Source organism: Chelonia mydas, chromosome 3 (assembly GCF_015237465.2).
Source record: "Chelonia mydas isolate rCheMyd1 chromosome 3, rCheMyd1.pri.v2, whole genome shotgun sequence".
Lineage (NCBI taxonomy): Eukaryota > Metazoa > Chordata > Testudines > Cheloniidae > Chelonia > Chelonia mydas.
Genome location: NC_057851.1, coordinates 39136514 through 39152724, shown reverse-complemented (window position 1 = coordinate 39152724; position 16211 = coordinate 39136514). Strand labels below are relative to the sequence as shown.

The window sequence follows — 16211 nt, the reverse complement described above, 5'->3', positions numbered from 1 at the left end:
TAGGGCCTTGTCTTAACTAAGCAAAGCAGCCCACTTCAGGACAGGTTTAGCTAGCACATGATCTAACCTCAACCTTCTCCTAGTCAAGGTACGATAAGAGAAAACACAAATACCTGCCTTCTAGCTTAGATTGGACATCTTCTCTCTGAGGGTATGTCCACTCTGGAGATGGAGGTATAATTTCCAGATCAGGTAGACATATCCACTCTAGTTCTGAGTGCACTAGTGTGCTAAAAATAGAAGCATAGCCAGCCTCACATTTAACTGTTATTGAAATAGACTTTCTTCAGCACTCACATGGCCCTGATTCTCCTCTCACAGCAGTTTTACCCCAGTGTAAATCAGTGTTGCCAATCTCACGATTTTATCATAAGTCTTTCACAGTTTGGTGCTTTACTGAAAACCCCAGGTGCTGGAGTCATGGGATTATATGAAAATCTCAGTTTTCATTTAAAAAAAAAAGAGTTTCTAGACCTGGTCATTGCAAAGAGCAGCCTGAAAATGGGAACACTAAAGGCTCATGATTCTGAGGGCCTTACACATATATTTTGAACACTTGGAATTAACAATACAAATAAATACATTTATTTGAGTGGAATTACTCCTGATTTACATCAATGTATGCACCTGATCTTGCCCCACCGAAGTCAATGGGAATTTTTCTATTGACTCCAATAGCAGCAGGAATGGGCCATAAATGAGAGGATCAGGTTCATATTTTTTACCTATATTAATTAAATTAATTTTATAATCTATTCTGCACAATAGACAGAGTATGTTTGACCACAGAAGCATAGCGTGAACTCAGGGCTAGGACATCAAACTGGGAGTTAGGAAACCTTGGTTGTCTTGCAGCCACATTTGCTATGTGATCTTATTTAAGTCATTTATCTCCCTATATGTAGAACAGGGATAACCCTCCTTTGCAAAGTGCTTGGAGATCTATGGATGAAAAGCACTATAAATGGGCTGAATATTATTTTTATGTTATCACCTCTTTTTCTTTTCTATTCTTCCACTATTTAGATGGCATGTTTCACAGAAAACTGTTTTTTTCTTCATTTGGCTTCTTAGGGATTCGCTATTGGTGTATGTGAATGAATGAGGAGAGACTACATTGGCTTAAAATCCAGTAGTTCTTTATTGCAGACAGAGCCCTCACATAGCCAAGACTTGTCTCTCCAGAGCTGTCACCAGGCAGCCTCCCCCGCCCCCTCAGATATGTTCTTTTTTATATCCTGTTCTTTCAAGCAAGATCCACTCTGCAATCCAGCAACTGTGGGCAGAGAGAGACCCATTACACCATCTTCCTGTATTTGCGTAGCTTTTCTTCACTGCCTCCTACACTTCATCTGCCAGCGTTTTCATCTACCCACTCTTCCATTTTCAATTCAGTTCCTTTTCAGCTGATTTCCTTTACCTCTGGAAGGCTTTCCAGCAGATTTTTCCGTCGTCACCTGACTGCTTGGCTTTCCTCAGATCACTTTCTCACACCTGGCATAGAACTGTTCCTTTTTATCCCCGCCCACAGCGTACTTCATATAACTTCTCTTGTCAGGCCTCCTCAACAACTTACCTCAATGACTTGACCAATTATTTTCCCCACACAATGGCCTTTTGGTTATTGTTTTCTTTAAGGGCTTGTGATTCTTCAAGGAAAGATATTTTTAGTTGATTAATCGACAGTACCCCTAAGCATCCAAAGCAGTATGTGGGAATTTAATCCAATTTAATCCTCTAAGAATCCAAAGCAGCATAGCTTCTAGGCCCGAATGAGTGTGATGTCAAGCTCTCACACTGGCACTCTCAAAGCAGCCTCTAGGTACCCCTAGCCATAAATGAACTGAGCAGCTAACTGTTTATTCATGCATCCTGCTACTGAGTTTGAAAATACAGGTGCCTGTTTGCATGCAGAAATGTAAGAGTTTGGAGAGGACAACAGATGTGCATATATCACAGGCTAGCCATTATGCCTATGGCTGAAAATTAAACTCCTGTTACTGACCACCTCAGCAAAACTGAAAACGTCAGGGTCAATGGCCAGCTTCTCCTTTTGCATTATTACAGCTGCACTTGTATTTGGTCATCAGGGACTGAAAGGACAATTATTTTCAGGTGGTTCTGTATTTAATGGTGTTCAGAACACTAACTCCTGTGCATCCTCTACCTATCGCCAGTGTATTGGAAAGATCAGAATTCCTGTCTGAAACAACCCAGGAACAATTTTGCATAAGGGGGAGCACAAGTTGATCTGTGAATCTGCAACCCTTCTGCCAGGTGTCAATAGTAACAACAAGGGCTGAGATCAATGTGTCAAAGGCTACTTTTCTAAAAATAAAGACAGTGGCTTCAGCTCTCACCCAGAGGTATACACTTATTTGTGGCTCTGGGAAATAAAGATTCTTTACAGGCAGTTCTTTTCCCCCCGCTCACAAACACTCAGGAGTAGAGCTGAGCACATATTTTGGCTAATAGTTTCACTTCACCAAAAAATAATTTTTTCAGCAAATTTACTATTCATTTGACACAGTCACTGAATGGTTTCAGCCAAAACCATTTGGGAGGGGAGGGGGGCAACTGAGGCACCATTCAGAGAGAAGGAAGAGCTGCCACATCACTTTTAAGGTTATCTTAGTCATTAGGGCACTCACTTGGGATGTGGGAGTCTGGGTTCAGTTCCGCCTGATGTGGAGAAAGGATTTGAATTTGGGCCTCCCTCATTGCTGGAGACAGCCCTAGCCAAGAGGCAACAGGATATTCTGAGGTGATGTTTTCTCAATCTCACCTGTTGAAGCTGTTCCACTGTGTATCAATAATTAGTCACTGGGGCAGGGACATGCACCCAGGTCTCTTACATCCCAGCTGAGTGCCCTAGTTACTGAGCTCAAATGTATAAGAAGGAAGGCACCACCACCACCACCACCTTCTTCTCCAGCAGGGAAAGAAAACGCCAAACCTGAGGAATCTTCATGGAAATGCTCTACTGGCAGCTCCCTCCTATTTAAACCGGGGAGGGGGCATCCTCAGTGTGACTGCTGATCACAATTGCTGTAACATCAACAGCAGATACCTGGAACTCCACTGGGACGCCCAGAGGCAGCCCATGCAGATCACAGAGCACTAGTGCTACATGCTCTCAGGGTGAAACTCCACTGAACAAGCAGGCAGCTGCATTCTGCATCAGCTTCAGCTCCCAGGTGGTCTCAAGATGAAGCCTTGTGAAAAACGAATACAGTAGTTTGATCTTGATGTGGAAAAAGCATGATCTGTGTATCTACAAAAATGGTCACACCTGTCTCATTAGGCACAGATGGTAAAAATGAGCTACAGCTGCAACTACCTGCAAATCCAATAGTAGGCTTGAATGTAACAAGACCCCTATGTTGGAAATCTGTGTCACAAAGGTTGGTCATATTCACTTATTCAGGGCATCCCCTAGTTCTTCCACTTTTTCCATCCAGCCTACAAAACATTATCTCCACCTTGTTTCTGTAGAGTCACAGTCTGTTAGTATGTGCAGGTAATAGGGGATTGGATGTGGGCTAAGGAAACAAGCAAAAGACACAAAACTGATTCACTCACACCTAATCTGTTAATGAACCAAATGAGTACTCCAGAAGAGAAGAGTCTTTAAAATATTACCAGTCATTTGAACTAGCTAGTCTCCCTGTGATATTTCTTTCTGTCTGAGCCTAAGGTAATAACGGTTAGCCAATATGGTGCCAAGCCTGCAAATACTTATACCATACTTAGCTTTACACATGAAAGTAATCCCACTGAACTCATCTGGTGAAATCCTGGCCCCACTGGAGTACAGAGAGTTTTGCTATTGACTTCCCTTAGGCCAAGATTTCACCCAATGGGACTGTTTATGCACATAAAGTTAAGCAGGTGTGTTTACAGGATCAGAGCCTATATCAGTCAAAGGATATTTTTATCTATTTGTAAAAAAGATAATGCACATGTATGGCGCTGTACAAACAATAACTGTAAGGATGTTCCCAATGGTTAGATCTATTCGACCTGGGCAGAGGGAGCCTAAATGTGGTAAAAGGAATCATTATCACCTGATGAATCAAACATGGGTTTAAAGAGTTAATGTACTTTATGTAAGCTGCAATGACTTCTTTGAGGTCACAGCAGAGGACACTTGGTTATCCCAATTTGTTCCTTGAATGGCATCCAGAGAGAAAAACATTGGGCACAGTGAGGAAATTCAGCTTCAAGGACTACCAAAGAGAAAGAGCCTTTTGTCAAGCTGAATAGATGGAATTCCACACACATTTTCACACACACAAAGGAGGAAAAGGAGCACTTATCGCTTCTGTTTTCCTCTTTTTTCAAGGTCTGCAGCGCAAAATCTCTCACAAGCAAGTTGTCAGCCAGGAGAAAGCATTTGGTGTACAGAATCTCTGCTGAGAGATTAGTGTTATCATTTACCGCAACACTACCATAGCAAGAGAAATGCCTCTGAGAAAGACACAGTGGAAGAGGGGGCATGAGAATAAAACAAGCAAACAGTACAGTAGCGAAGGGAGCGAATTTATGTATTTATTAAGTAACCACCTAGGGGCCTGATTCCCCACCCTGTTAATCCAGCCTAAAACCTGTGTAACTCCTCTGCAGTCTATGGGGAAACAACAGTACTAATTTGGTGTAACAAAGTTACGTATGGGCCTGAGCCTTCTTTCACTTCCTCTACTTTTACTCCAATTTGACCCCAGACTTCACTGGAGTTACTCTGGGTTTACACTTGTTAAGTGAGGGTGTGTCTTCACTACACATTTAACCCAGATGATTGGCACTTGGATCTGAGCATCCCCACAGCAAAGCCCTACCCGTTACTGTGCCCTCACTGTTTCTGCACTTGCCCGTGTGTGTCTGGGGGCATAGCCCATGGTGGTCTGTGCTGAGTTGTTCTAGATTTCTTTCCCAGTTAGTTGCGTCAGTTGTGGGAGAATGTGGCTGTCCTTTGCGGGGATTGTGGGAAAGGCACTGGCGGACTGTCAACACTCAAGTGATTTTGTCTGCATCCTCAGTGCAAAGTGGGTAGGTTCCAGTCTGAGTTAAACTGGAATCTATATCCACAGCCAGGTAAGATAGCCTAGGCTTAAAGTAACTCCAAACCTGTCTCAGAGCTTTTTCTGTGTGGATGGTGGGGGAGAGAGGTTGGGCTAAAACCTAGGTAGGAGCCTGGGTTAACTGTGCAGTGAAGACATACCCAGAGAGAGACTCAGGCTCTACATATTCAGTTAGAGAAAGGCCAAACAAATGTAGCTCAAAAGTTTTGATGGACACAACCAGCCACCTCCACAATCTCAACCCGTTAGCACCATTCTTGGAGTGGCCATGGGCTGAATGGACCTGGCAAATGAACTACCCTCTCACTCCTTGAGGAGGGCCATCTAGAAGATCAAGGATAAAGCAGCTTGGTGGCATAGTGAGGTGCAGCCCATATTGGTGCTGCTTGTGTTATTTTAGGGACAACTAAAAGACAGCACCCTTCAGGGCTGTCACTCAGATACTTTTTGCTAGCACTAAATTAAGCTTCAGCACCTAGTCTGAATGTTGGGCTGTTCACACTGAGGTACTGGGCAGGTATGACTGGGAGCTAGCTCCAATGGCCCATCTTAACTGGTCCTGTAGGAGCTTATCTTAACTCAACACCCTGGGGCCAAGCTTACAATCCATAAACACTCCAAACTCCTGTTCTCTTCAAGGGATGTTTGGTACATAAGGAATGCAGGATCAGGACCTTTGTGATTCCCCATCAAGTGACTCTCTAAGGTCCTGATCCAAGGCCTGCCTGTTGCAGTTAGTGGGAGTCTTTCTGTTGACTTTAGTGGCTTTGGAAAAGAGACTAAGGCCTTGTCTATGTTGGAAATGGTTTGCCAGCATAGCTATACTGGTATAACTATACCAGCAAACCGTTCTTGTAGAGATTCAGCTTACACCAACGAGTTCTTTTACCAGAATCCCATGGGGTTCCCTGAACAAAATAAGCTCTATTGGCAAAAGGACTCTTTGGCCAGAATAATTGCATCCACGCCAGGGCTTTCATGGGCATAGCTCTGTTGGTTAAGGGAGTGAGTCTTTTCACACTCCTAACTGACATAGCTATGCTGGCAGAACTTGTTAAATGTAGATAGGGCCTAAGACTTTCCAGCTCTGCCTAGAACTATTTGAATCCGCTTCAGCCAAACATCAATGATAAAAGAAAATGTTACAAAAAAATCCTCCAAAACTTTAGAAAAAACATTTCCGAAGGATTTGTACATAATGCATTTCAGTTATTGTTGTTTCTGGATCTGAAACCACAGAAGAAAAATGTTTTGCCTTGTTTTGATGTAACAAAACATTTTAAGGGAACAGTGCCAGGGATAGCTAACCAACACATGACCTCCAAGCTGTTTCAGTTTTCAGACATGACTTCTGAATGCAGCTTTGAAATACAACACACAATGACCCTAAGGCGTTTATCTAGTCTGCCAAGTCATTTCATTTCTCTGCTTTATTTACTTTGTAAGAATTAGCCCGTCGATGTAGCAGATAGCAGTACTGAAGAAGGAAACTTAACATTGTGAATGGGAACAGTCCCCTCTAAACAGAGTTGCCGGCCCTTGGATGTTAGGTTCTATTAATGCAACAGGAGATCTGGTTATCCCCTCGTAGTGCTCAAATCCACTTCTGCACTGGCAGCATCACTTAATTTTTTTGGTTGTCTCATTTATAGGCTGATAGGTTTATGCACATCTCTGCTGCCTTTTCATAAAAAATGCTTTGTTCTTGCTTGCTTGGTTGATTGAGTTTTACAGCCCACAGGGTATCAGTATGGCAATACCCATGTTGTTTGCTTTCATAATTCATTTGCATTTTGAAAAAAAAAAAAGACAGGACAGGAGTTCTAGTTCTCTTAGCAGTGATGGGACCATCTGCCCAGACCCAGATGGGTTTCTGTGTATCGGGAAATTTTTGCTACTGTCCCTCCTGCTCCATCAGGGCTAGTGTAGAGAAGGGACCGGCAGCAACCTACATTTTGCAGTTGCCTTGTGGACCTTTTCTGAGCCTTGTTAGAGAACACACTGCTTAAAATGCCAGCAGTGGTCTGCAGCCCTATCTAGCCAGTGTTGCCACAACTGGTGTCGGTGAACCACTGGCAGTAATACAGAGACATTTTAGCAACAAAAATCCGAGCATAGATGCAGGTTTTGTTTCCTGGGAGATTGGGAGTGTATGTGGGTGGACCAGTAGAATTTGGCACATCATATTTTGCAGCATGAATCCACTGAAGAGTGAGAGGAGCTTCCTTGTTAGTGTGCTTTTTGCAATATTGAACATTGGTAATAGATTTCTTCTTGAAAAAATGCTGGTTTAGGTGACACTCATCTTTATTAAGCGTGTGCTTTATAAATAATAAGAGTTGATGTGAACAATTTGAAAGTGAGGGGAAATTCAAAGGGTCTATAGAAAATGACTGGGTATCACACCTGCCTAACCTCAGATTTGGGGCTGGAGAATCAAGCTTGTGTGTGATTTCTCAAGATCTTGAGAATGTCTCCAAAAATCTCAGGACTTTTGGAAGCATAACATTCATGAGTACCATAGTCACTGGTGCTACGCCCATGAAAATGATACTGAATAGGATAAAGGAAGAGAAAGATTAGTTATCCCAAATCTATATAGGCAATAGAGAAGATAGCTCTTGAATAATTGAGTACGATTGTCAGGCTCTGGGTCAGGCTGTCAGGCCTGGTGGTTGAAGCAGTGGTCGAAGCTGGACATAGAATCAGGACCGGGCCAACAGCAATGCTGAAACCGGAGTCCAGGGACAGCTGTGAGTCAGAACTGAGGTCAGAGTCTGTAGGCAAGTCAAATTAGTATCATAGTCAAAGTCCAGCTGCAGGTCATAGGTCAAAGCCAGGTTGAAGTCAGTCTGAGGGTAGGAGCAGATGTAGGGTTGGAGCAAGCTCAGAGTAGGGGATGGACAAGGCTGAAGTGGGCTGGAACAAGGCTGGAGCAAGAATGGGAACCAGATCAAAGGCAGGTTGGAAGCCTAGGACAGTGGCTCTCAACCTTTCCAGACTACTGTAGCCCTTTCAGGAGTCTGATTTGTCTTGCGTACCCCACGTTAAACCTCACTTAAAAACTACTTGATTACAAAACAGACAAAAAAATACAAAAGTGTCACAGCACACACTTACTGAAAAATTGCTTACTTTCCCATTTTTCCCATATAATTATAAAATAAATCAATGGGGATATAAATATTGTACTTACATTTCAGTGTGTAGTATATAGAGCAATATAAACAAGTCATTGTCTGTATGACATTTTAGGTTGTATTGACTTCGCTAGTGCTTTTTATGTAGCCTGTTGTAAAACTAGACAAATATCTAGATGAGTTGATGTGACCCTGGTTGAAAACCACTGGCCTAGGGAGTCTGTTACCTTGAAAGGCAGCAGGAGGGTCCTGGCCAGGTAGTGCTGTTACACAGACTAACTTGCCTGTATCTGGAGGTCATCTGACCGGGGCCCCGCTCAGGAATAGGCTGCCGCAGCATGCCTGAGGGCTGAGTCACTGCAGGCTCTGTTGGAGGTTGGGAGTTATGGCACCTGTTTGACCAGCCCTGGTCTGGCTACAGGTTTGCCTCACAACTATCATCCATGTAAAGCAGGGAATATATTATTTTATTTAAAACTACATAGTGTCCTTTTCAAATGGCAGAAAGAAACCCAGAGGAGCAGGGACCCCTTATTTCTGTTTGATATGTGTCAATGTCGACATAAATCACTGCTCTGTAGACCAACCTTTGTACTTTGAACCTGATAAGGAGAACTCCTTCAATTTTCCTAGATCAAAAAGGAGCCAGCAAGGAAGACAAATACATAGCAGACAGGGTGTGAGAGAGAAATAATATGGTCTTTGTTTCCTCAATAAAATACACTAGGAAAACCACAATCAGGACCAGAAGACTTTTCTATTTACAGATGCAAAACTGAAGATGCTGCATTAAGTGCTGTCCTCAGTTACCTGATTTTGTATAGTTACATATGTATAAATGAGAATAGAATTAGGTCAGTGGAAAGCTTAATGAGTCTATGGTAAATACTGTTTACAATCACATCCCTGGATCAATAAGTTCTTTTCTGTATCTCTTATAGTCTATCCCAGCAGAAAAATCACTTGTTTGCTGCATAACTTCTGAAAGAATATGCCTTAGCATGGATATGTGTTGCTCCAGTTTTTGCATAATCCATCTGATTCAGGAGAAATAACTGGAAAATGGGGCATAATAAACGAAATCAATGTGATTTTTTTCTGCCCTCCTCCCCCACTTTATACTATATTTTTTTCAGACAACTTGTGGTTGTGAATTACACAGAAAGAAGGGTTGGTAGAAAATTAAGTCGTAAATTTTGGCTTTCTTTACAATGTCAACTCCTGTTCCACATGGAAGCAACTGTTGATAGTGAACATTTAAAGTTTGGGGGGTGGAGGGTGGCAGATCTTCAGCTGGTATAAATTTTCAATTTACGCCAGCTGAGAATCTGGACCTTGGCATCAAAACTGCCTTTAATGGACTTAAATAAAAGCTAATTGCAAGAAGTAACATTATTATATTAGTGACACCTTAAGAAATAAGATTTAAATTTAGGAGAAGGAAACCCATCCTTTAAAAGTTGTAATCTCATGAATTTATAGCAACTTTGAGTCAAGCCCCCACTCCACTTTGTGCTAAGATTGCATCAGGTATCAAAAGCTTAGCTGGGTCAGTCTTTCAATGAGACAGCAATGGTGGGGATTCATGAGATGACCGCCTTTCTTCTGGGTTCAGCATGGTGAGAGGGGCTGCTAGAGACAACAGTGTTCAGATTATCTTTATGAGAAGTCCTACAGAATATGGTTCTGTGCTTTTTCAACAGCTTTGTATGGGAAACATGCTAAACAATTTAGAGGGCTGAATCCACTGACTTCAGTGGAGCTACTCTGATTAACCAGCTGACAATCTGCCCCATAGAACGTAGGAAAGACTAGAGGGTTGGCTGGCTGGCTTGTTTGTTAAACCATCCTGTAGAGTTATATATCAGGCTTTTAACTCTAGTAAATTCCATAGGATGGTAAAATAACACATATCAAAGTTATAAGGCTATCAGAATTTTTTAGAAGGGATACAACTGAGGTCCTGACTATTTGTGGTCTTTAAAGAACCCTTCGTAGGCATATAGTTTGTTTAATACATTTGGCTGTGTGAGTTGTATGGAAGTATAGGTACCTCTACAGCTGTGTTGCAAACTAGGTGTTGCAAAAGGACTGTTAAAGGTAGGTATTTAACAGAAAATTAAGATTCACACTAAAAATTATATGCCATCTCTTCTTCTCCAAAAGTATCCAGTATAACCCAGCCCAAGGAAAAAGAGAGAGAGAGTACCAACTGAGCTTCATTCTTCGGCTTTTCCCCCAAACCCTTCTAAGCCCCTCGGTGAGTACAAGCTGAATGGCTAGAGGAGACAAAAGCCATGGACATGCACTATGCACCCAGAAACCCCTGGGTTATTTCCAGGTTTTATGTGTGTGTTAGCATTACCTGGTTCCCTCTCCACAGAAATTGCATTGTCAAGAAGCTGGAGGGGACTAGTGGAAGCTGGGAGTCAGTATGGAGGCACAGAGAACCCTCTGCCTCTTCAGATCTCAGGTCTGAGGGGCAAATGATGACAGGAGAACCCCCAGATTTGCCAGCCTCCAACATGGGTAATGCCAATAAAGCAAATAATATGGCCTTCTTTCAGATCTGTGATAAGGAAAGCTGCTGTTGACATGGTATAGATTCTTACCAATGTAACAGTGGAGTGCTTTTTTTCTGGGGAGGCGGGAGAGTTGTTTTTTACAAATTGAAATTGCTCATGACTGTCTATCCCAATGTAAATTGCTATTTGAGTACCATTTTGTGTGAGATATTGAGTACATTACTTTTATATGGTATTTTCCATCCAAAGAGCCCAAAGTATTTTACCAATCAGAGGACAAATTCATGAATAACACCTCTGTGAAACAGAGAAGTATTATCATCCTAATTCTGCAGAGGAATTGAGGCGCAGAGAAGTTAAATGACCTGTCCCTGATCACACAGGAAGTCTGTCGTAGAACCAGGAATAGAACCCACATTGCTTTAGCCACAAGACCAACCTTTCCCTTTTAAAATATTTCATATAGGAAAATATTGAAAACTATCTGTGCTTCATTTGCTCAATAATTTCCATTATTTACCTTCAGATTTTAGATCTTGTATATGTATGTGTGGGAGCAACAAAAATTGAAATAGCTGCAGCATACAAGGAAAACAGTTTGCAAAGATTTCCCTTCAGTGATGCTCACTTTCCATATTCCTTCTTCTCAATTCTTCCCTTCCCCTTTTTATCCCTATTACTCTTTCTCCTCCATTGGTGTCAGCCAAGATGTGTGAAATAAGTGCTCTGTGTGTGTCTGGATCTCTGTATATCTCTCTATGCAAGGTAAACTAGCACTAAGGCCTGAGAGGCTGGGGCAAGTTTTCAAAGAAAAACAACAAAGAGTGGGCATAACTAGTCAAAGATGTACTGAGCTGTATAGAAAGAGCTGTGAAGGCAGCAACAGATGAACTCAAGCAAATCTCCTCAGGTAGGGGGTACTTAAATTGAGAAGGTCTTTTCCCAGTGGCACCTTGGCATGGAGAGTCAGGACAACCCTAACAACTTTAACTGCTTTGGAAGGAGACATGGAGGTGAGGCAGGAATTCAAGTACAGCACGTCTGGAATGGATTATTAAGCTGAGCAACAGATATTGAAGTTAAATGCTGACTCAGACCTCACCATTTAGTTAAAAAATAGACAAGAGCATCTGAGAACTGCATGACCAATTCACAGGAAGATGTGAAATTTTTGTTTTGAATTAGATTGTCTGGATTTGTATAAAGCACCACTCCACTTCCATGGTGAAATGACTCTGCAGGGTTCTCAGAATTTTAGGATTTTAAATGATATTTTATAGGGGTCTCACCTACAATGTGTATTTCATGTACTATCTATTGACCTAGCATAATTGCCACCATGATTTATACAATAAACACAAAACAAAACCTCCTGACCCTCAGCTGGTATAAATTGGCATAGCTCCACTGACTTCAATGGACCTGTATGATAAAACATGCATTGTAATTGTAGATGTCCTCAAGCTGAAAAATGTGGATCTCTCTCTGTCACCCTTCTCCATTCCTTCACTACCTCCCATAAACAATGTTTGGATTTGTTTGGACCTAGAGTCTTGGTGTGGTCCATGACAAAGATAGGAGGCAGCTGTGAAATTCAATGTCATATCTGAGACAACCCTCCTGAAGTTCAGGAGGTGTCTCTAATTCTAAGCAAACACTTCCCCTTCTTCCTCTATCAGGGTTGGGTGGGATATCTGATCCACCTCTGTACCTGGAATAGTCATTGACCTGTGACCTGTACGGACTGGGTGTAAAACGCTACCAGAACAGAATTTTCCACTTGCTCATTTTGCACTTACTTTTCACATGTGCAAATGGCTGCAAAGCTAAAGGGAATCAAATCCGGAGCAGACAGATAATCTGCTGCTACTGACTAAGCGCTTGAACAGTGAGATAATGCTTTCTAAAGTGTGTGGGAAAGAATCTAACACTATGAGAGCATGTGTTCTTCCTTCCTTCCCTGCTCAGTAGCTTCCTGCATAATCTCTGCAGCATCCTGTAGTTATCTTGCCCCTCCCTGCAAAGCCCTCGGTGACCACATTTTTTAATGAATAAAAGCATAGGTTCACTAAATGGCATCATCAAAAAAGACATTAGTTGATACCACCCTGAGTCTGCACTACGATCAATTTGATTTCCTTTCATGCTTTTTTCAAGCAAGCACACTAAACAGCCCCTATTTTTATTTAGCATACCCTTATGCTGGAGGAAAAGATAAACCAATACTCTTCTTCATCTCACCTAGAAAGTAAGTTTTGTTGTTGTTGTTTGTAGGTTAGCATGTATTCCTTTTCTTTCTTTTCTGTAGAACAAAAAAACAGGCGAGGGGAAGAAGAAGTCCCTGGCAGAAAAGGAAAGTTACTGGATTCTCATGGTAATTGAAGGATGTTACTGAGTCAGCAGAGTCCCTTCACCTTCCTAGTGACCTACTGGAAGAATTGTGCAGAAACAGAAATACAATCTAACCTGCAAAGGAAAAGACAAACATCATTTTAAAAATACCTCTGGGTATGCCAGACGATTGGGGGACTACATTCAGAATTGTAAACTGTTAGCACACTCAAAGGGCAAAGTTTTGCGTGGGGAGAAGGTGGATGTAAGACCAGTATACGTATATATTTTCCTCCTCCTTTCCATGGCCTTTTTGTCACCACAACCACCTTGATGAATTTAAAACTCAGCATCTTCCATAAATTGTAATCCCACTCCAAATTGACAAGCAGGTGTCACTGATGAGCCACACCTACTTCACCCTCCCCTGAAAAGCTAAGAATATTAATAACTGTTTCTGGTGGCTATCCACAATGTGCTAGACTGTACAAACCTTTTATTCTATCATGATTAGACATTAGAAAAAGTTCCTGTCAGGGTGGTTAAGCACTGGAATAAATTGCCTAGAGAGGTTGTGGAATCTCCATTATTGGAGACTTTTAAGAGCAGGTTAGACAAATACCTGTCAGGAATGGTCTAGATAATTAGTCCTGCCACGGGCGCTGGGGACTGGATTAAATGACTTCTCGAGGTCCCTTCCAGTTCTATGATTCCAATAAAAAAACCTGCAAACTGACAGTGTCACGCTTACTGACTAATATGGATATAATTGTCATGTTCTATTTATAATATGCATTTGTAAACACAACAGTTTAACTCAGCTGTAAACTGGTTGGGGGTAGGGACCACCTTTTACTTCTGTGCTTATAGAGCACCTAGCACAATGGGATCCTTGTAGACCTTACCACACTACAAAATAAATAATCGAGAATAATAATGTGTTGTTCCCTTTCTCCCCATCCACTGGGCTTTTTGTTTGTCTCTCCTTAGGGCCTGTCTACACTATGCAGCTTTTAGCGACAAAGCTGTGTCAACACAGCCTTGTCACTAAAAGTCAGCGTGTGTAAACACTCTTTGTCGGTACTTTGTTGTCACTTTTGCTGACAAAATACTTCTAGCCCCACGAGTAGCATTAGCTTTGTCGGCTGGAGAGCGCTCCTGCCGACAAAGCCACGTTCACACTGCCACGGGGGGCTTTTTAAAGTACCTGTGAAAGACAAAAGTTTTGTCGACAACTTCACAGCATAGACATACCCTTAGATTATAAACTCCTTGGGGAAAAGATTGTGCCTTCTTATATGCTTGCTATGTGCCCAGAGGAGCATTGGAGCTGTCAGAAATAAGTAATAATTTACTTCACTTGTAGCCAAGAAACTGATTGACATTCCTCTTATTTGGGTTCTCAGCAAAGTTTCTCTCTCTTGAAGTGACTACAAAGCACACACTATAGGTGTAACCCACACACCTCCTGCGTGTGGTGTTCTGTCCCATCAGTGGCACTGAGACCACTTTAGAGATTAATGAGTCTGCTCTACAGTCTTCACTAAGGGCCATATGGCTTTTAGCTCATCCAGTAGAGGATCATGTATTAAGCTTCAGAGGTCCCAGGTTTGATCCCGCTCATCAATGACCGGGGTCTGTCGGTATTACATAGGCACCTATATATGTTTACAAGGAAACCTTTGAGATACTCAAGGTCACATCAAGCTGTGAAAGCACAGAGAGCAAACATTTGAGGGGGACTGAAAAAGTGTACTGTGCTTGATACCACAGAGAACATACCCCCAAATCAGGATGACTTTGAAACCCTAAGCTATATGGCCTATGTGCTATAACGGGTAGCGTCAGTGCTTTTACTTTTCTCATATGAGAATTAAGCATATTGTCTGTGGATACAAACTACGTTTGGAGCCAGTCATCATTAATTGACTGTAAACACAGCTGAAATTTGACCCTATGGGCCTAATCATACAGGGAGATGGGTGAACACAATTTCCACTAAACTCAATGTAATTTGCATGCATACATCTCCTAGGATAAGGCTTGATGTCAGCACTATATTCCCTGATACTTAATTAGGCTCCAACAGACTTACTTAAACCCACACCGGATGTGAGAGTGGAAACTGGAAAGTGTGTACATTTAAACTGGGGGGAGGAAGGGAAAGTGTCCACTGAACTTATATATTCTTACCCTATTCAGTTAAGTGCTTTTCTTGCTGCATTCTTCTCTTCTGGCTTCTCAGTAAGTTACAGCAGATGAACCACACTTGCAAACCGTGGGCCAAATTCAGTGATGAGGTGTAAGAGTAAGGGAAAGGGCAAACTGCACAGTGGCAAGGTGTGTGTGAGGACAGTTGAGTTATTCCATATTTACACTGGTGCAACTGACAGCAGAATTTGGCCCTAATTAGGTAAACATAAGGGAGTCTAAACTGGTATAGTCTGCCCATTAGGGTAGCTTGGGAAGAGTTTAATTTACACCATCTTTGAATCCATCACATCTTGCCTATGAGTTTGGCCCCCTAGATCTCTTTCAGTCTGGCTGTGTTTTAACTTCAAAAGAACTGGACTCCAACTTATTCACAAGAAAAACAGCAGCTGGAGACAAAGTAGTAAATTTGAACTATGGGCTTGATTGTGCTCACACTTGTGCCAATCTGCAGTAACTCCACAGAAGTCAAAGGAGTGGCAATAAACTGGTGTAAGTGGAGAATCAGGCCCTATGCCTCCCTTAGATTTGCCAACTATCAGGAATCTGACATATTAAATATCAGAATACACTCAGGCAAACTTAACTGTAACTTTAGATACAGTTAATTAATGTATTTTAGCTTCTTTATGGAAGCAACAGGAAGTGGAAATTAACTGTGCTGTAGCCCCCAAAACTTGTCTCCAGGTTTGGGAGTGATATCACTTCCCCAACCTAGTACCACCATTGCACTTACATAGCAGTCAATTAATTGGGCTTTTTAATAGCAAAGTGTATTTCAACCTTGTAGTACAAACAAATTACAAAAAGAAAATGTGGTCTTTCAGCTGGAGTAGCAACTGTTTTCAAAGCACGGTGCATTTTTTTCAAACTTTTGTAGCATAATCATGAATACCATTAAAATGTATGTGCCAATTACACTG

The 16211-nt window shown here is 41.9% G+C and overlaps 1 protein-coding gene across 1 annotated transcript in view; it reads right to left on the bottom strand.

Moving 5' to 3' along the window:
* MYOM2 (myomesin 2) overlaps nt 1-16211 on the bottom strand; it is a 167696-nt gene that overhangs the window by 123889 nt on the left and 27596 nt on the right. The gene's annotated exons all lie outside the window — the stretch shown is intronic.